This window comes from Denticeps clupeoides, chromosome 10 (assembly GCF_900700375.1).
Source record: "Denticeps clupeoides chromosome 10, fDenClu1.1, whole genome shotgun sequence".
NCBI classification, from domain to species: Eukaryota; Metazoa; Chordata; class Actinopteri; order Clupeiformes; family Denticipitidae; genus Denticeps; species Denticeps clupeoides.
In genome coordinates this window covers 19,061,209-19,082,388 of record NC_041716.1, presented here as the reverse complement: position 1 = coordinate 19,082,388, position 21,180 = coordinate 19,061,209, and the positions used below count along the sequence as shown (strand labels likewise).

The window sequence follows — 21,180 nt, the reverse complement described above, 5'->3', positions numbered from 1 at the left end:
ACGCATGGGCCAGAACCATTTATACATATCAGGTGAGTAAATTAACACACATTCAAAGAAATCAACATGAAACACACACACACACACAAATGATCTAATCTCCAAAAATATTTGCTGATCTTAGACTTCTTTATTCTCTTCTTTAAAAAAAAACATCTATGGGTGGCATTGTTAAGCACAACTGCAAACTTCTGGCCAAAAAAAATAAATGTCCACACCAGATTGCTTTATGATTTAAATTGTCTTTAATCAAGAAATGTGATTACAAAAAAGGTGCAAAGCTGCTCTTCTGTTTCTTCTTTCCTTCATCGCTTTTACTTGATAAAAAAAGCAAAACATGTAACAAGAACATTCCTCCATGACAAAAACCTTAACGAGGAACTACACTGCCATCTACAGGCAAACAACTCAACAACTGTATTAACTTGACAAATGCACTAAATTATAAATGATCGGTTATTATAAGTTCCACCTTAACATTCAACATCTTCCCCGCAGTGGGGGCTTAGCGGGTAAGGAAGCGGACCTGGGAGTTACAGGCCCCGTAATCAGGCCAGTGGCCCTGACGTCACACTTCATGAAGACGCTGGAGAGACTCTGCGTCTGACTGTGGAGCCGTGGATGGACCCCCTACAGTTTGCTTATAGATCTTGTATTGCCGTGGAGGATGCCATCATCTACCTGCTGGACCAGACTCGTTCTCACTTGGACACTGTTAGGGAACACTGTGAGGGTCATGTTTTTTAACTTCTCTAGTGCTTTTAACATGATCAGACCATCACTGCTGGGGAATAAGCTCACTGAAATGCAGGTAGACGCCCCACTGGTAGCTTGGATTATGGTCACAAAAACAAAGGAGATGATCGTGGACTTTAGGAAGCATGCTCCTCCTTCCACCCGCGTCACAATCAGAGGATCTGACGTGGAGGTAGTCGAAGACTACCGGTACCTGGGGGTACACATTGACTGCAAACTGGATTGGTCCAAAAACACCAACGCAGTTTTCAAGAAAGGGCAGAGTCGGCTTTTCCTACTGAGGAGGCTCAGGTCTTTCAATGTCAGTAGGAAAATGCTGACCATGTTCTATCACTCTGTGGTAGAGAGTGCTGTGCTCTTTGCAGCTGTGAGCTGGGGCAGTGGGGTGAAGACAGCTGATGCAAACAGGCTGAACAAGCTGATTAAACAGGCTGGTTCTGTCCTGGGTGTCAGACTGGAGACCCTGACGGAAGTGTATGAGAGGAGAATGTTGAAAAAGCTTCTCGGTATCATGGACAATCCCTCTCATCCCATGCATGCCTCCATAATGGCCCATCGGAGCACAAGAAGAAAAAGACTCTAAATGCAGAACCGACCACCACAGGAAATCCGTCCTACCTGGAGCTATCAGATTGTATAACTCGTCCTTGCTCAGTAGGTGATTTTTCAGGGCTATTCAAACACAAATGTTTCTCACTCAGATGTGCAATACCACTCACCTGTATGTCTTTGAATGTTTGTTTTACCCCCCTGCACATGCTGCTGCTGCTTCTCCCTCTTACTTTTACTCATTGCATAATCATTATGTCACTTAGCACTATCTCAGGCATTTCACTGGATATAGTAATTTCATTATTGTTATTGAGCCTTAAGCTATTTTTGATATTTGCTCTATTGTACTATTTTTTGTAAATATAATTTATTCCTCTTGTTTTTCCTTCTGTATTGAGCATGTTGTTGACAAAAGAATTTCCCTCGGGATAAATAAAGTTCTTCTCATCTTATCTTCAACTCAAAGCCACTTTTGTCTGACCACTGCCCTGGGACGATCTTCATGGCAAGATTCCTTTTCCCAAGACAATTACATCCGTGAGTTAACAGACATCATCATGATCAAATTCAAATTCAAATTTTATTTGTCACATACATAGTCATACATGGTATGATATGCAGTGAAATGCTTTTTGAGACTACTACAGACCACAGTATTGCAAATGTTGCAAGTATACAATGAACCAATATGCAAATATTGCAAACATAACCATATATTACACTTTTACATCTTTAACATAAAATATGTATAACAGGGTGAAGGTGTGCAAATGAGTGAAAGACAACGTATAAGATAAAAAAAAAAAAGAGCTGACATTGTGCAAAGAGTCCAGAGTGATTGAAAGTGAAAGTGCTGGAGTGTATTAGAGTTCTATGTAGTGTTGTTAATATTGTTGAGAGCTTGTATAGCCTGTGGGAGGAAGCTCCTCCTCATTATCTCTGTGTTGGACTTCAGGGAGCGAAAGCGCTTCCCTGATCGCAGCAGAGAGAAGAGTCCATTGTTGGGGTGGTTGAGGTCCTTCACTATCTTCCTGGCCCTGGTACAGCACCGTTTTCTGTAGATGGATTGAAGGTCAGGGAGTTTGGTATGGATGATGCGTTCGGCTAATCGAACCACCCTCTGTAGGGCTCGCCTGTCCTGCATGGTGCTGTTCCCGAACCAGGTTGAGGTGGTAGAGACGCTGCCGGGCCATTTTCACCACGGTGTTGATGTGACAGGACCATGACAGGTCCTGCGTGATGTAGATACCAAGGTAACGGAAGCTGTCCACTCTCTCCACTGGGCTCCTGTTGATGACAGGGGTCTGGTAGGTCCTCTCCTGCTTTGTACTGAAGTCCACTATTAACTCCTTTATCTTGCTGATGTTCAGGTGGAGATTGTTCCTCTGGCACCAGTTCACCAGATTTCCAACCTCCTCCAGGTAGGCCGTCTCGTCGTTGTCAGAGATCAGGCTTGATGATGGTGGTGGAGTCAGTAGTGGCTGTACAGTCGCATGTGTACGGGGAGTACAGCAGTGCTGAAAGTGATGGAGGCTGAGACATGTCCGCCCATCCTTACTGCCTGTGGTCTCCCGGTTAGGAAGTTGGAGATCCACTGACAGAGAGATGAGCTGAGTCCCAGGTGCTCCAGCTTGGTGGTGAGTGTGGAAGGGTTTAACGTGTTAAATGCTGAACTGTAGTCAATGAAAAACATTTTAACATAATTTCCCTTGCGAGAGTCCAGGTGGGTGAGTGCTGTGTGGAGGAGATGGGAGATGACATTATCTGAACCGGAACATCCTGTTTAAGCCTGTTTGTATTTAGGCATGAGGAAGATGGCGGCGTGGTCGGATTTTCCAAACGGTGGACGAGATTGTGCCCTGTATCCATGCTTTATTGTCGTGTAACAATGGTCCAGTGTCCTTTTGCCCCTGGTGGGGCAGGTGACGTGCTGATGAAAGTTAGGCGCTGCGTGTTTGAGGCTGGCATTTTTAAACTCTCCTGCCACAATAAGCACAGCGTCCCGGTGCTGTGTTTGGTGCTGTGTGAGCGCCTCCTGCAGTTCGCATAAGGCAGTGTCCGTGTCCCCTTTCGGTGGGATGTAAGCGGCGCTGATGATGACTGATGTGAACTCCCGAGGAAGGTAAAAGGGACGATATTTGATGGACAATAGTTCCAGATTCACTGAGCACGAGTGTGTGAGAGGGACAACGCTGTTGCACCAGCTGTTATTTACCATCAAACACACGCCGCCTCCCTGTGTCATCCCCGCCTCCTGCGTGTTATTTCCATGTGGTGGACCGAGAAGAACTCGGCCAGCTGGATGGCGTGGCCCGGCACCCCTGGGTTCAGCCATGTCTCGGTGAAGCAGAGGAGGTTGCAGTCCCAGATATCTCTCTGGAACTTTAGCCTGGCCCTGAGGTCATCGAGCTTGTTCTCCAGTGACTGGACGTTGGCGAGCAGGATGCTAGGCAAATCTCTTCACAAATCTCTTTGTGAAGTACTTTACAATGAATAAAGAGACATGAATAAAGTGAAATATGCAGTAAATGGAACAATGTACATTGATGATAGTGAATTTGTTTAAAAAACTGACTACTATATACCAACAATAAATCATATTCTAGTACAAAATGTGGTTTAGAGACCAAGGCAAAGAAATAAACATGTCTGTGTGTTTGCCTGCCATGGAGCACGATAAAAAGTTTTTAAATATTTCCATGTTGTAATGTATACTCCACACAGCTGACATGATCAGTTTATTAAATTACTAACAGCACATTTGTATATGAACGACTCTGTACCAACCTTGCCGCCTACTGTGCAGGTGACGTATTTCCGCCTACTGTGGTGGTCACATGTTTCCGCTTACTGTGGAGCTCCACAGTGGCCACACACAGCCACACACAGCCAGACCCTTCTTGGAAAAAGCCTTACAGGTTCCCAAAGGATCATGGGATTAAAAATCGATGAGGAATTAATAGAATAAAAGTTTAAAATTTTAAGTATGAGATAGATTTATCATCCTCTCCTCAGAGAATGAATTAATCAGTTACAGGGGAGCATGATCACATGACATGACAGAGCCAGAGAAAGTTTCAATGATGGAATAAAGATATAATTATAGTGTAAATTTTATATGATTCATATAAAAAAGTGAAATCTAGGCCGGTGGGGTGAAACTCCCTCCAAACATCAGATAATCCAATGTCAGAGCATAATACAGATCATGGCAGAGAAACTACTCATCAGAACTGCTATCCATATTATAGAGGGCAAGGGAAGGGGAAAAAGGATGATCAATTGACAAAAGGATGATCATTTGAGAGAATTATGATCCTCTTAATTGACACTCTAGTGCAAACGTTACAGAATGAGAATTTACAGAAAGGACAGATTACAATCCTACTGTGCAGCACCATGTTCTCGCCTACTGTTGGTTTTATGATATTTCCACAGAAACTGCTGTTTTGTGTCTGCTGCACCAGAAACGGCGATCTAATTATGAGGCCGGTTATCCAGACTACGCCGCTGGAGAAAGGCAGGTCTGTAATGTCTGAACTGAGAAAGGCAGAACAGCAACAATTCAGCAAAGTGAAATGAGAACCCACCTGAATAACGTTGAAATATTTTTCATCAAGAAGGTTTGCCGATTTACTTTTTTACCTAAAGGTAAAGTACAGGAGGCATCTCTTTTCTGCTTAGACGGGTATTTTAACCAAGATAATGGTTCGTACGCTTTGTGTATGTGTGAGTTCAGGATAAGACCGAGGTGGATGAGCGAGGGGGAAAAGAGGCGCTAACTAACACTAGATGACCAAGATGGCAGGGAGTTGTGTCTGGACTACAGAGAACTGCAGAGGGAGTAAAGACTGAGACACGCATGGACCAGAACCATTCATACAAATCTGCCGATTAAATTAACACACATTAAAAAAAAACGTGTGACTTCACAAAATCAACATGCAACACAGACACAGATGATCTAATGTTCTTCTAACTTAAAAAACTTCTTAATTCTGTTATAATAATCTAGGGGTGGCATTCATCGCAAATTAAGATCAGATGAAGTATGAAAAATCAAACTTGATATTTTAAAATGCCCAGTTCCCCCAAAAGCCAAAGAGGTGAATTTCAGAACTTTATCTGACATCTACCCTTCTGATGTCAATCGCTGGTTTTGAAACATCGTTTCAAATACAAGAACAGAAAATGGTCAGTTTTTTTTTTTACATTTTTTAAAACCATACTGTTTATTTATTTCTTTGCTATATATTTTATTGTGCTGGCTGTCATATAATAATATTGCCTTTATACCTACTATGTTTGTTTTTGTATTCAATAAAGTTTATTTAAGTCCAACAGCTGTCTAAACCGGATGAAGTGTCCTTATAAAAGTCCTGAGCGGAAACGTCCCAACAGTCATAACTAAAATCCCAAACAGGGAGAATTCACAACACTGTGCTTTAATCGCTGTGCTGTAATAAATGAAAATATAGAAGGCAAACCCTTTCTGTGGCTCGCATTGTTTTCAGCTGGAACACAACTCTTACCTCGGCCATGCAGAGGTTGCATTGGTCCACAATATTCTAACAGAAGGAGGCAGCTGACCTTGTCCAGAGTGCTGCTGCAACAACGCAAGGTGAACCTTCTCTATGCAATCCTGACTTCTGGCTCTTTTTAAGGTATTTCTTTAAAAAAAGTGTAAACACCCAATTTATATCATCTTCCCCTCCTACAGAAAAAGCACACTGCAAAAGACCCAGTATGCAAAATAACTCATAAAAGACACAAAGCCAATGAAATAGAAAATAAATAAACTGGAAGTTTTACTGATACTCCAGACTCGCTGCAGTGAGAGCATCTTCATGGGGACGATTCTGTCTCCTTAAGCAGGGCAAGGTATGGGCTTTTTAAGCTGTGATTGTTAAGTGTTTAAATGTTCAACATTTTTTTTCTTTTAAACATTAAAACATTTTAAAGATAATTCAAGACTGAAAATATGCAACCTCTAAATGTAATAAAATAATTCAAATAAATACAATTGAGGCTTTTTTGTTTAAAAAAATATTTATTTAAATATGTGGCTCCTGATTGGCTGCTCAGTGCTGTTACATATGAAGGTATGTTTATAACAGACTGTTGCTAAGTGACAGAAAGTGACAGTGGCTTTTTCTGTACTCTTGATTTCTTCAGAAAAAAAAGAACTTTCACCCCAAAAGCCTTTTTAAAGGCTAACTACTTTTACAATTTTAGTGCTGTTATTAAGTATTTTTATTTTTTAGACTTGATAACTAAATTAGTTTGTAGTTTCTGGTTGAGCAATTAGCTTAGCATCATTTAGCTTAGCAACATTTATTACCTGTACAGCTTTCTTTTCAGGAGACGGAGAGATAGATTTTTTTAAGAGAAGGATGGGCCGGCCTCGGAAGCAGCCCAAGGAGCCAACAGTCACCAGGAGGCCACCGCGTAAGATCCTCCCAAGGGTAGCAGGTCACACTGGTAAGACATTAAGAAATAACACTGTGTTTTTAGTATTCTACTAATTTCTCCGAGGTTTGTTGTGAGTTTTTGATCACTCAAGATCAATTTAAAGATTAAAAAAAGAAAAACCCCAGAGGTGTAGCCCACTGTAAATCCAGTATAAACATATATTAAATTTTAAGGTATCAAAGTCAGTAAAATAAAAAAAAATGTCAATGTTAAAAAAAAAGTTAAAAATCTCAGTATATTTATGACACTGTACTACTCAGGTATACCGTGGGCATGTGTGAGGGTCACCAACTCCCCTCCAGCTCTGCCGTGGAGCAGGCCCTGTATGCAGCAGGTGCAGGTTGCTCCACAGGCACCCAATCAGGAAGTCAATCAGGAGATCAGACTTCCTGAGGATGCTGTAATGGAGCTGAGCTGCATTCCTGGCATCCAGGACCTGGCTGTGGAGATGGGCTTCCTGCCTCCATGCAGCAGGCAACAGGATGGTCTTGCCACACCTCTGCCCAGTGTGGTTCCAGTCACCTCCGTCACCAGCGCTCATCAGCCCTCCACCAGCACATCTGAGAGCGAAGAGGAGCGCTGGATTCTTCGGGTGCGCCACCATCTTCAGGAGCCCTACTACAGAGAGGTGGCGCGAAGAGCTGCACTTCAGAACCAGATGGAGGAAGAAATGATGAACAGCGACCCGGCAGCAGACAGTCCACAGGAATCCCAGGAGATTGGTCTTCCCGAAGACGTTGTCGAGGAGCTGAACTCCATTCCTGGCATCTGGGACCTGGCTACGGAGATGTGCTTCCTCCTTCCACCTTACTAGTACCACTATTAGTAATACTAGCAGTACCAATAGTGATCACTAGTACAGGTAAGTATTAAGGTAAGTATTTAGTAACGGGCGACACGGTGACATTGTGGTTAGCACCTTGTCTCGCAGCAAGGAAATTTCCTTCTGTGTGGAGATTTGCATGTATCTCCCCGTGCCAGCGTGGGTTTTCTCCGGGTTCTCCAGTTTCCCCCACAAAACAACTAGGCCAATTGGAGATGAATTGGACACGAATTGGAATTAATTTAACCTGTAAATTGCTTGTATATGAGGCGCCCCCTCGGTCATTTATCAATAAAACCTCGCACATACACGACCTTTCCTCACACATCTACATGCAAACCTCGCACATACACCATATATTCCTCACGCATCTACATAAAAACCTCACACATACGGTATATATTCCTGACGCATCAACATGCAAACCTCGCATATATGCCATATATTCCTCATGCATCTTCATGCACACTTCGCACATACAAACCTCACTTTTCTTCAAATATGGTCTAGGCGGTGCCTCATACTTGTACATAGTTTCTTTAACAATTAACAGAATAAGAAAAAAAAAAGCCCAAAAAAAAGGCTCCAGTGGTGGCACACCTGACCTTCATGATCAGGGCGGGGTTCAACTCCCTGTGGAGTCTGTTTTCAGAGTGGCTGTTTGCTTGTGTTTAATACGCAATTTAAAAAACACTTCCTGTTTACATGCATTACATGAGGCTACTCCCTAATCCAGCATGATTTACCTTCGAAGATGATTCATACTGTTTCTTGTATCTGTGTAATTCTTTTAAAGTGACCCACTCCACCAACCCACACACCACTCAGCGTCCACTGTTCCATGGTAGAAACTGTAATCAGCACCAAGTATCACATCTTAGATGACCTCACCTGGACCACCAACACCACCTCCATCGGCAAAAAAGTCTGCATTTTTTGAAGCCAACCTGCCTCCACACATCTTCACCGTGTTCTACAGGGGCACCATAGAGAGCCTTCTGGCCAACTGTATCTCCGTGTGGCTGCCAAAGAACCTCTCTCCCTGTGCTACAGGACTTCTTCTACAAGAGCTGCATCAGTAAAACGTCTAGTTTATTTATTTTCTTATTCCATTATATCTATCTGTTTTCTGCATTAATGTAACCGAAGCCTCATCATGTCATATCTCTATATGCTGTACAGTATATAGCGGACATGACAGTAAGGTTTACTTTGACTTTGACTTGAGAACAAGACGAGTTGGTGCTGTGGAACATTCACCACTGTGGAACTGGCATCGCTGAATGACGCTTGATCAGCCCGTCGACTGGCACATCCAGCTGGATGTTTCCAAAGTTTCCTCAGATAAAAAGGCTGATGGCCAGAACCAGTGGGAAGTGCAATTTAGCGCAGGAGGGACAGGTCAGCAGCACAAGTGAAGCTTGTGGGGTCAACATGGTAAGCCCAGCAGAAACAAGAATGTCAAAGCAAGGCCTGGAGGGGAAATGTATCCAGACTAAAGGCCCTCAAATCGGGAAGAACCCAAAGGTCACAATGAAGAGCCTGATTCCTCCTTCACAACACAAGAGTTCAGCCAGAGCAATGAGGTGTCCAATCCAGATGATCAGCCTGAAGAAGTGGAGCTGGACCTGGACCAGGTACGCGCTACAGAGATGATCGGTCACTGTGATCAACAGGAAAGGCTTGCCACAGGTGGCTGTGGCAAGACAACAGTGGTGAGTGAGGTGTTCCGTGTTCCAAATACAGGAGCGTAAGGAAGTACTTGATGTATGCCGTGATATCCAAAACTTGCAGCCCAATTCCTTGAGCAAGTCTCAGGTCGATCAGGTCGATGTAATTCACAAATAAACCATAGTGAACTTACGAATATCTGTTGAATATCCAACCTAAAAACCAACTAAATACAAACCCCTTTTTTTACTTTTAAACTTGAACACACCTCTTAACTCGGCAATGCAGAGACAATAGGCTGCGTTCCACCATCTTCTAAAATTGGCTGACTTTGTCCAGGATGCTCCTGCATCACAAGATGAACCTTCTTGAACCTTCTGCCTGATTTTTAATGCACTTTCCTCCAATCTTCCCCATGCGCCCTTACCAGAGGGCAGGACCTGGGGCGCAATCGCACGGGCAGAACTGTCCGCTGAGAACCTATGGTCCATTGGAGCCACACGTCACCGCGGAGCAGGCTGGCTGGAGAGGAGTCAGGCCAAAAGGGGTCATACTGGGAGAGCGAGGATTGTCTGTGGAGCAGGAAAAGGCAACGAGTGTTGGGAGCGCAGGGGTCAAAGAGCATAGGTGTCAAACATGAACAGGTACGAAATAGTGAACAAACGGCAGAATTCTTGGTGTAGGTCAGAGCCAGTTTTTGTCCTTCGGCTGAGGAAAGTTGTCGGCTTTCCCCATTAACTCCAAAAAATGCGCTGCACACTCGTTGGAACACTTTGCTTAAACTTAACCAGCGGACTCGAGAGTCGTAAAGCAAGTTCTGGTGATCCGCATCGGTTTCATCCAGAAACTTAATAAACGGTTGATTCTGAAGTCCCCTTGAAGTCAACAAAACTGGATTAACAACATGATTAAGATGCAATGCGGATTTACACAGAGACTCCTGATAAATGATGCAGTGAAGGAAAATCACATCCTGTTCAGTGTTTTCCTCGTTAACTTTTTCCTGGATACTTTTAAGCAGCCCAACGTGTTTTCCAGTTGAATTCGGCGATCCACCTGTGGTGATGTTGGCAAGGTAGCTTCATTCTTTTAATGACAGCAGACAACCGGTCATACAAGTATGTCCTTTCAGGGACTCCATGGCCATAAAGTCCTCTGTTATCTCAAAATTGTCGTTACTGCCTCTGATTAAAACAAGGAGCTGAGCAGTGTCTTTTATATGCCTCTATCATGCATTCTTTCAAATGGTAGTTTGAATGGCAGCAAAAAATCTGCCTTGGTACATGACTTTTGAATCGCAATTTGTTGTTTAATAAAATTTAAACAGGTTCGGCAGGCCATATATGGCCCGCGAGTCGTAGTTTGCCCACGCCTGGGATAGGTGATGTGAGGCAGCTGCCCAGAATAGAAACAGGCAACATGCTGGATGAGCTGTTCCAGAGTTGCACCTAATACACTGGGCTATAGAGATGAGAACCAACCACCCTGCAAGTATGAACTTACTGTAAAAAAAAAAGGACTGTAAGTATCTCACTTATTTTTGTCAGTAAATATTTAATGTGTATCCATGTCACACTATAGAACAGGGGGGTCCAAACTTTTGCAATGAGGGCCACATATAGATAAATATAAGGATGGATGGGGCGACCCACTAGAGGTGATTGATAATGGCTCACAGTCAGAGACTGAAATTGAAGGATTGTATTTTTAAGGGAGAAAAGAAATCCAAAGCAACATGACCCTGTGTGACAAAGTGATTGCCCCCTAAATCTGTTCAAACTCATTCAAAATAGTTGTATGGCTATTTACTTGCATAAATGTTTCCAAAATGTATATCTTGATCTCTCTCCATCATTTACAGCGTACTATTCTCAGTCACGAAGTGCAAATAAAGAGGAGCAAATGAACGCCAGTGACACTTTTAATTATTTATGGTCAATTTATGGCGCTAAAATATGGAAAGTATTTTTCTGTTTCAGTAAACTGTTTTTGTTGTACAGTGCCATGTTTGTTACAGTTTTGAAAGGCCTGTGTAGAAAGTATTTTTATTTTAGTGCAATAATTATTTATGCTGAGAAAGGATGATCATTTGAGAGGATTATGATCTTGATTGACATTCTTTTGCAAACCTTACAGAATGAGAATTTACAGAAAGGACAGATTATAATTCCCCCTGGTGCTACTGTGCAGCCCCGTTTTCTCGACTCGTGTTGGATTTCTGATTTTTCCACAGAAGCTGCTGTTTTGTGTCTGCTGCTCCAGGAACGGCGATCTAGTTAAGGGGCCGGATATCCAGACTACGCCGCTGGAGAAAGGCAGGTCTGTAATGTCTGAACTGAAGGAGCAGAACAGGGATAATGCAGCAAAGTGAGATGACAACCCATCAAAGAACCCTGAAGAACGCCTATGCAACGGGGAAGATTTTTCATCAAGGATTTATTTTTTTTAACAAAAGTAAAGCACAGCAGAAGGGACGTCCACCCAGACTGGAGAGATGGCCTGTGAAGTCCTCGATTTGAGGTTTGCAGTGCCACGTGGTTTGTTGTCTTCTTCATGTGTGTTCCCCAGAAGAACATAGAGTGCTAACGTTCCTGTTTTCTAAAATGTTTGAGTTTCAAAGACGAAGGGTTCTCTGTCAGCTCCGTCTTGGCTTCTGATGATTCATGCCACTCGCAAAGACATCCCGTGCATATTCCTGGTAAAGTCCCTGGCAGAAGACCTTGTAGGAGTTTCTGGTTAGAATGCAATCAAATTCCTAAAAGGAAGCAGAGCAAAATATCCAGATGTCTGTTCTGACTCCGTTTCTTTGTAAGTCACTAAGAAAGACCCTAGTCTGTCCTGTGAGAAATGGGCTTCAAGGTCCTTGTTCTCACCAGAGTTAAAGACATAGAAAGCAGCAAGGAACTCTTGGATGTTTCTTCCTCGAAGATCTCGGTGCATTTGTTACAGGTCCCAGAGGCCAGGACTGTTCCACGTTTAAAAGTGTGTGGGTGGAATGACCTGCTGGTGCTTCTGTTTTCACAGAAAAAAAACCAAGAGACAAAAGACATCAGTGCTGCTCACTCGCTCAGGCATTCCTCTATTTAAGAAAACTTTGTGAGAGTCGCCACTTACGCTTCCTACTGGTTGTTTCCCCTGGTGGCAAAACATGGCTCTACACCCGCTTTGCTAATACAGACACAATGCATTTAAACCATAATTAAAACGCACACCCAAACATTACACCTCACTAACCGACCACAGTATGTCAGAACTGTGTGTCAGACACGGTTGTCTGCAGTACGGGGGCCCCGCAGGGAACGGTTCTGGCGCCGTTCCTCTTCACAATCTATACTTCAGACTTCTCACACAACTCCACCAACTGCTTCCTGCTGAAGTTCTCTGATGACTCTGCAATAGTCGGCCTCATCACTGATGGGGACGACAGGGAGTACATGGAACTGACAAGGGACTTTGTGGACTGGTGTCAGCAGAACTACCTCAACACTGGAAAAACCAAAGAGCTGGTGGTAGACTTCCGCAGGCACAAACATCCTCCACTGCAACCACTGGACATCCAGGGTATGGCCATTGAGGCTGTGAAGAGCTACAAGTACCTTGGTGTTCACCTGAACAATAAACTGGACTGGACTCATAACACTAATGCACTTTAGGGCAGAGCAGGCTGTACCTGCTGCGGAGGCTCAGGTCTTTTGGAGTACAGGGGCCACTCCTAAAGACCTTTTATGACTCTTTTACAGTGTGGTCTGCTGGGGCAACAGCATCTCTTCTGGGGACAGGAAGAGGCTGAACAGGCTGATCCGGAAGGTCAGCTCTGTTCTAGGATGCCCTCTGAACCCAGTGGAGGTGGTGAGTGACAGGAGAATGGTGGCTAAGCTGTCATCCCTGTCGGACAACATCTCCCACCCCATGCAGGAAACTCTGACAGCACTGAGCAGCTCCTTCAGTGGCAGGCTACTGCACCCACGATGTGGGAAGGAGAGGTTCAGAAGGTCTTTTCTTCCAACCGCAGTCAGACTCTATAACAAAGACCTCACAGCTGACCACACAAACACAGACAAACACACACCTGTTTGGCACATTCTGTTAAATTGTAAATTTGTACATATATACAGATCCATATTTATATTATTTTTTGTGTTGCTATTACCTTCTGCTTTTATCCACTTTCTGCCATGACAAGTGCAATTTCCCACTTGTGGGACTAATAAAGGTTTATCTTATCTTATCTTAATTTGTATGTGCGACACACATATTTAATGCGGGAGATCCTCTTCACGATCTTTTTTGAGGAAGTTCAGCAGAAGTTGATGAAGACTGTACCTTTTATCTTGTACCTATTGGTCTTCACAGTTCTCATGAGTTTATCTTGTCCCGGTACGGGTTTAAAGATGTCCTTACTCTTGATGGCGATGTGTTGTTTTCGTCTGTGTGCTTTTTCAGCCTTCCATACCTCATGCTCTTCATTCTCCCCTTCGCTCTCTCCCTCTGTGATGTGGAGCTCAGTGTTCAACCTTTCTCTCCATACTGGATTTATGAGAATCTACGATTTTCTCAGGGACACTGTAATCTGCTATAAAAAAAAAAACCACATACATATATGTTTTGTGATTAACATTTAAAGTTGAGAATGTAGAAATAAATAAATAAAGTCACACATTTAAATATGCAAAGAACAACATGATACTCCAAGAAGCGTAGTTAGATGCCGGCAGCGACGCAGATAAAAGGAGATTACGTAGAACAGCACGGGGTTGGCGAACTGCGTGCATGTTTATGGTGGCAATCCGACCAGAAATTAAATCGTGTCTCCCTCTCTATGCGTTGGCGGAGCGGGAATCCTGGGAAGAGACACCACACAGCACAGCCCTTCAGTGTCTGGAAGCCACCGGCCTCACACTCTGGCTGTGTTTTCACATGGCAACCCGAATAAACAGCCTCTCCAGGCAGATTAAAACTAACAAAGTATCTGTGGTTTTCCTCGTATTGCGCCCCTGCGTGACAAAACACTCACCACTGACATGAATGTTTTGCTCATCATCTTTAAAGATTTATTTGGTACAGCAGTTTTAATTCATTTTGGATTTTGCCTAAAAATGTAAATATTTTGAGCCATTTTAAGTAAGTGGTGCTGAAGGCTCTAGAATATCTTTGGACAAAATTGGGTTTGTGAGCAGGACAATGATCCCAGACATACATCAAAACTGGTTGTGGAATGGGTTCTCCAGGCAACATTTAGCTTTTGGAATAATCTGTAGAAACCCTGTAGAAAATTCAAGGACTATGCATAAAAGCCAGATCATGCCTGTAAACCAACTAATTCATATTCAAGGAAAATGGTCAAATATTGGAACAGAATGATGACAGAAGCTTGTTGGTGACAGAAGCATTTGGTGAAGGTGCAACCAAATATTGTATGTATGTATTCATTTAGTAAATATGCACAAAATGAATGTATGTGTTGTACAATCATTCCATCTTGGAAAAGGAACAGTACAAATAATTCACAGAAAGATTATCATGACATTCAGTTCCATGATGGATGTATCTTATCTTCTGACCTTGAGCACAACCCTAGCTGTAGTTGATTTTTTCTGAACGTTGGGGATATTTTGCCCAACTGTACAAACTGTCGATTTTCTGTTGAGGAACAGGAGAATGCATATGAAAAATATTCATCTGTGCTTGGGGCGAGGGGCAACTAAATGGGGAAGAGCAGGAAGTTATAATCATGCCTGCACATGAGTTAAAAGTTTACAGTCTTAGAACAACTCACCAAAATATAAAAAAAATATCACAAAACATCAAGGTTCACTCGGCCACGCCAAGGGTCCTCCTGGAAGTCCTTGGCATAGGACACCTAGAATAGTTTTGAAAGAATGGTTTGATTACTACAATGTTAATTACATACATTACATATTTCTGTATTTGTAGTCACTTGCTTGGTCCCATCACACGGCCAACTCTGAGGGTCTGCCAAATCCACCTTATGCCACCTCACCTTCCACGGCATCCTCTCCTTAGTAAAAGCCTGTCAAATATACCACTAGAAGAACAAGGTTATCTCCACCCAAACTGGATGGAGAGCAGACAAGCAGAACAATGTGAACAATAAAAGATCAGGTATAAAAGACTGAACTTATGGAGGGTGGTGTGTGTGTGTAATTAAATTAAAGTTATTAGATGTGTTAATGTGTTTAATGATAATGTGCTGACTGAAATGTGTTAGATGTATGATCGAATGTATGACGAACAGATTTGAAATATTATTTGTATTATGTAACATTAAATAAGAGCAAAAACTTGTGGCAACAGTTTAACAGTTCGGCCAATCAGAGCCAAGCACGTGATCACTGTACTGCGTGGTGCTCGCCCTGCCTCACTTTCAGAAGATTTTTCTGCACAATAACAATGAGTTACAGAAAAGCAAAATGTCTACAGTAAATACCGCCTGCACGGTTTAACACGAACGTGACTGTTTTGTGTTTCACTGCTGCACGACGTCACATAGAACCTGATAATTCAGTCGCTTGTAAGAGTCGCTGCACCTTGCCATGCTGTTTTCTGTGTGAGTGGAGAATACAGCTCTCAGTAGCGGCGTCTCATAACGCGCCTGCTGGAGCCTGAAGACAAAATAAAGCGCTTTCTGCGTCTGCCGACCTCTTTTTTAGCTGCACACACAACTCCGGAGCTTCGTTTTTCCCTGCACCACCTCTCCACTGACCCAGCACAACTAGCAGACGCTAAACACTTCACTCTTACACATTTTACTTCATCATTTCACACTGAAAACTGATCAGAACTGATGACTAACGCAGCGTCTACACTTTTTCTGACTAAAATTCTACCTTTTTGCTGTATTGTAAGCTAAAGCCCTGTGTAGGGTGAGCAGACATGCCCGGATATTTTCTCACCTGATGATCTCCAGAAGACGTCGGTCTGAAATCCGATGAGGATCGTTGTCCAATCACTGAAGATAAAATCTTCTTAAAATGATGAAGGTTTGTCGATGCTCAAATGCTCAGTGTTAATGCAGCAGCTCACACGAACAGCACGTTTCACCAGCAAGGATTCGATGTGTGATCGTTCAGTTGTGTTTTTTTCGCTTGTTTAATGGCAGTTTAAGCGTGACACAGGCGCACACGCCTACAATCCTTCCCTCAAATAATTTTTCCTTTTTTCCCCCTCAGTCACATTATTTTGCTCAGCAGGGGCTGTGGCGCCCCCTTGCGGCTGATAAGCGCGTCACGTTGCGCTTTCAAACAAAAGCTGTCCCGTGCGCCTGTAGTGCCCGTCAAACACCAGCAGGTGGCAGCAGCCCAGACGTCCAAGAGCATCTGGCTGCAGTCACTGTGAGGTGTGGAGCTCCACACCATAAGTGAAGGACATTTATTTTACTTTTATATGTTGTATAGCAAACTTTATCCATGCTTAAGTCATATGCAGCTGATATTGTCTAGATACATTAAATACTGTATGTACTGATTGTGGTTATAGTCATATATATTTCTGCTAAATCCTGTACTGATTGATCTTTTTTTGCATCTTTTCCTAAATGTATTTCATCTCATCATTTCAATTTAATCTGTTGTCTAGTACATTCTCTGGACCCACAATGTGGTCAGTGGAATAGGAGTCTCAGCACTTGAAGTACTTGTCATAAACTGAAGTCAGAATAGCTCAAGTGTGTGCATGGTGTTAATCTGCTTTACTCTCTGTTTTAGATGCACATATCAATTTGTGATTCTGCCTCAAAGCCAGCATTGCAGGAATGCACAACATATCAAGTCTGTGCCCCACTTTCTTCCCTACTGGCAGGGCAAAGATTGAGGAATGTATGAATGAACACAAAAAGGCATGTTGGTATTAAATAAAGTTTATAGGTATTAAAGCATGACTCTTTTTCAGCACTTACATTTTCTCTTATGCAGTCTCTTTGTTGACTTAAAAATTACAATTTACATTGTACAGGACATTCATAAGCATTAAACACCTGGTGTTCCATGAACAGAACTTTATAGAGCTCATGGCCGAGAAACTACTCATCAGAACTGTTATCCATATTAGAGAGGGCAAGGGAAGGGGAAAAAGGATGCTCAATTGATAAAAGGATGATCCTTTGAGAGGATTATGGTCTTGATTGACACTCTAGTGCAAACCTTACAGAATGAGAATTTACAGAAAGGACAGATTACAATCCTACTGTGCAGCACCATTTTCTCGCCTCCTCTTGGTTTTATGATATTTCCACAGAACTGCACCAGGAACGGTGATCTAAGTAAGAGGTCGGAGAAAGCCGCTGGAGAAAGGCCAGTCTGTAATGTCTGAACTGAGGCAGCAGAACAGCAAGAATTTAGCAAAGTGAAATGAGAACCCACCAAAGAACCCTGAATAACGTTGAAATATTTTTCATCAAGAAGGTTTACCGTTTTACTTTTTTACCTACAGGTAAAGTACAGCAGGCATCTCTTTTCTGCTTAGATGGGTAACCAAGCTGATGGTTTGTACGCTTTGTGTATGTGTGAGTTCAGGATAAGACAGAGGTGGATGAGCGAGGGGGAAAAGAGGCGCTACCTAACACTAGATGACCAAGATGGCAAGGAGTTGTGTCTAGACTACAGAGAACTGCAGAGGGAGTAAAGACTGAGACACGCATGGACCAGAACCATTCATGCAAATTAACACACATTCAAAAAAAACGTGTGAGTTCACAAAATCAACATGCAACACAGACACAGATGATCTAATGTTCTTCTAAATGAAAAAATGTATTAATTCTCTTATAATAATCTAGGGGTGGCATTCATTGCAAATTAAGATCAGATGAAGTATGAAAAATCAAACTTGATATTTAAAATGCCCAGTTCCCCCAAAACCCAAAGAGGTGAATTTCAGAACTTTATCTGACATCTACCCTTCTGACGTCAATCGCTGGTTTTGAAACATCTTTTGAAATACAAGAACAGAAAATTGTCATTTTTTTTTAAAACCAAACTGTTTATTTATTTCTTTGCTATATATTTTATTGTGCTGGCTGTCATATAATGTGTCATATAAATTAAAATATTGCCCTTATGCCAACTAAGTTTGTTTTTGTATTCAATAAAGTTTATTGAAGTCCAACAGCTGTCTAAACCGGATGAAGTGTCAGAATAAAAGTCCTGAGCGGAAACGTCACAACAGTCATAACAGTGCTTTAATCGCTGTGCTGTAATAAATGAAAATATAGAAGACAAACCCTTTCTGTGGCTCGCATTGTTTTCAGCTGGAACACAACTCTTACCTCGGCCATGCAGAGGTTACATTTACATTTACAGCATTTATCAGATGCCCTTTTCCATAGTGACTTACAATCAGTAGTTACAGGGACAGCTTAGGGTTCCCCCTGGAGCAGCTTAGGGTTAAGTGTCTTGCTCAGGGACACAGAGGTAGTAAGTGGGGTTTGAACCTGGGTATTCTTGTTCATAGGCGAGTGTGTTACCCACTAGGCTACTACGACCCCCACCCCCCAGGTTGCATTGGTCCACCATCTTCTAATAGAAGGAGGTGACTGACCTTGTCTGGAGTGCTGCTGCAACAACGCAAGGTGAACCTTCTCTATGCATTCCTGACTTCTGGCCCTTTTTTAAGGTACATATAAAAACGTGTAAACATAACACTCAATATGTCATCTTCCCCATATTACAATAAAATAAAGCACACTGCAAAAGACCCAGTATGCAAAAGATCTGCGCCACACTCCAAAACAACCTGCTTTTCATGTGGTGGGCAGCTAGGTAAGACTAAAATACCAGCAAAATAACTCATAAAGGGCACAAAAGCAAGCAAAAGGAGACAAAAGAAACAAGAAAAGAAGTGTAGACATTAAAAACACCCAATTTAGCCTCCCAGGATCACTTAACATTCCCTTGTATGTATTTACAACCAAGTCAATTTTTCTGATCTGGCAGCATAATTTAAGATGTGTGTCTGTGTCTTGAAGAAATCCATGAAAATATTGGCCAGTTCTGCATGTCTCTTACTCAAGCTGGGAACCTCAGCACCAGTGTTGAAGACATCAGAAAAATTAAAGACTGAAAATCCAGGGGACCGCACCGCACCACACCCATATCCCATAGCAGCAGGTCTCTAAGGGGAACAGCTTCTGACTCTGACAATAATTAAATATGCAAATAAAATATTGTGAAATATGAACCTGGACATTATGTCAGGGTAATGTGTATATCATGAGGCTTCAATACAGACAAAGAAAACAAAATGAGGGTCCTGCAGTGCCGCTGCTGCTCCAGACTCGCTGCAAGTGGGAGCATCTTCATGGGGACGATTCTGTCTCCTTAAGCAGGGCAGGGTATGGGCTTTTTAAGCTGTGATTGTTCAAATGTTTAAATGTTCAACAATTTTTTTTTTTCTGTGAATGACTTTTTTTTCACCTTAAGGTGCTTAATAGTTCTGACCTTGTAAATGAGTGAGAGAGGGAGGGGGGATCTTTACCACCTTCTAGTGGACAGAAGAAATCATTGCAATTAAGAATTCCTATAGTTGTACTTTCCCTCTATCAAACATTAAAAAGTAGATATTTTAAAGATGATATTTCAAGAATGAATCTATGCAACCTCTAAATTTAATGAAATAATTCAAATAAACACAATTGAGGCTTTTTTTATTTTTTATTTAATAATCATTAAACTCTCAAATTTATCAAACAAGTATTTACCCCAAAAATCTTGATTTTCAATACTGATGTGGAAAGGTGCAATTATGAATAAAGTTTTTGTTTAAAGATTTAAATGCTTATTGATTGGCTGCTCAGTGCTGTTACATATGAAGGTATGTTTATAACAGACTGTTGCTAAGTGACACAGAAAGAGACAGTGGCATTTTCTGTACTTTTGCTTTTCTGTACTTCTGTGCTTTCTTCAGAAAAAAAATTTAACTTTTCACCCCAAAAGCCTTTTTAAAGGCTAACTACTTTTACTATTTTAGTGCTGTTGTTAAGTATTTTTATTTTTTTGAATTGATAACTAATTTAGTTTGTAGTTTCTGGTTGAGTGATTAGCTTAGCATCATTTATTACCTGTACAGCTTTCTTTTCAGGAGACGGAGAGAGAGAATTTTTTAAGAGAAGGATGGGCCGGCCTCGGAAGAAGCCCAAGGAGCCAACAGTCGCCAGGAGGCCACCGCGTAAGATCCTCCCAAGAGTAGCAGTTCACACTGGTAATTAAGAAATAACACTGTGTTTTCAGTATTCTACTGATTTCTTCATTATTCTAATATCTGAGAGGTTTGTTGTGAGTTTTTGATCACTCGAGATCAATTTAAAGATAAAACAAAAAAAGAAAAAACCCAGAGGTGTAGAACACTGTAAATCCAGTATAAACATATATACCATTTTAAGGTATCAAAAATAAAATGTCAATGTTAAAAAATCTCAGTAAAATTTATGTCACTGTACTACTCAGGAATACCGTGGGCATGTGTGAGGGTCACCAACTCCCCTCCAGCTCTGCCGTGGAGCAGGCCCTGTATGCAGCAGGTGCAGGTTGCTCCACAGGCACCCAATCAGGAAGTCAATCAGGAGATCAGACTTCCTGAGGACGCTGTAATGGAGCTGAGCTGCATTCCTGGCATCCAGGACCTGGCTGTGGAGATGGGCTTCCTGCCTCCATGCAGCAGGCAACAGGATGGTCTTGCCACACCTCTGCCCAGTGTGGTTCCAGTCACCTCCGTCACCAGCGCTCATCAGCCCTCCACCAGCACATCTGAGAGCGAAGAGGAGCGCTGGATTCTTCGGGTGCGCCACCATCTTCAGGAGCCCTACTACAGAGAGGTGGCGCGAAGAACTGCACTTCAAAACCAGCTGGAGGAAGAAATGATGAACAGCGACCCAGCAGCAGACAGTCCACAGG

General features: G+C 42.4%; 1 long non-coding RNA gene across 3 annotated transcripts; it reads right to left on the bottom strand.

Moving 5' to 3' along the window:
• Positions 1-11,691: 11,691 nt before the first annotated feature.
• Positions 11,692-16,406, bottom strand: LOC114797872 (uncharacterized). 3 transcript variants are annotated; one of them, XR_003751000.1, is made up of 8 exons: positions 16,319-16,406; positions 16,189-16,244; positions 15,213-15,897; positions 15,051-15,134; positions 13,598-13,847; positions 12,389-12,442; positions 12,148-12,286; positions 11,692-12,029 (listed from the first exon to the last, which is right to left on the bottom strand). It is a non-coding gene; the product is annotated as an uncharacterized LOC114797872 (long non-coding RNA). The 3 variants fall into 3 exon arrangements; XR_003751002.1 differs by having other exon boundaries at positions 13,598-13,844; XR_003751001.1 differs by having other exon boundaries at positions 16,325-16,376.
• Between the last annotated feature and the right edge of the window lie 4,774 nt (positions 16,407-21,180).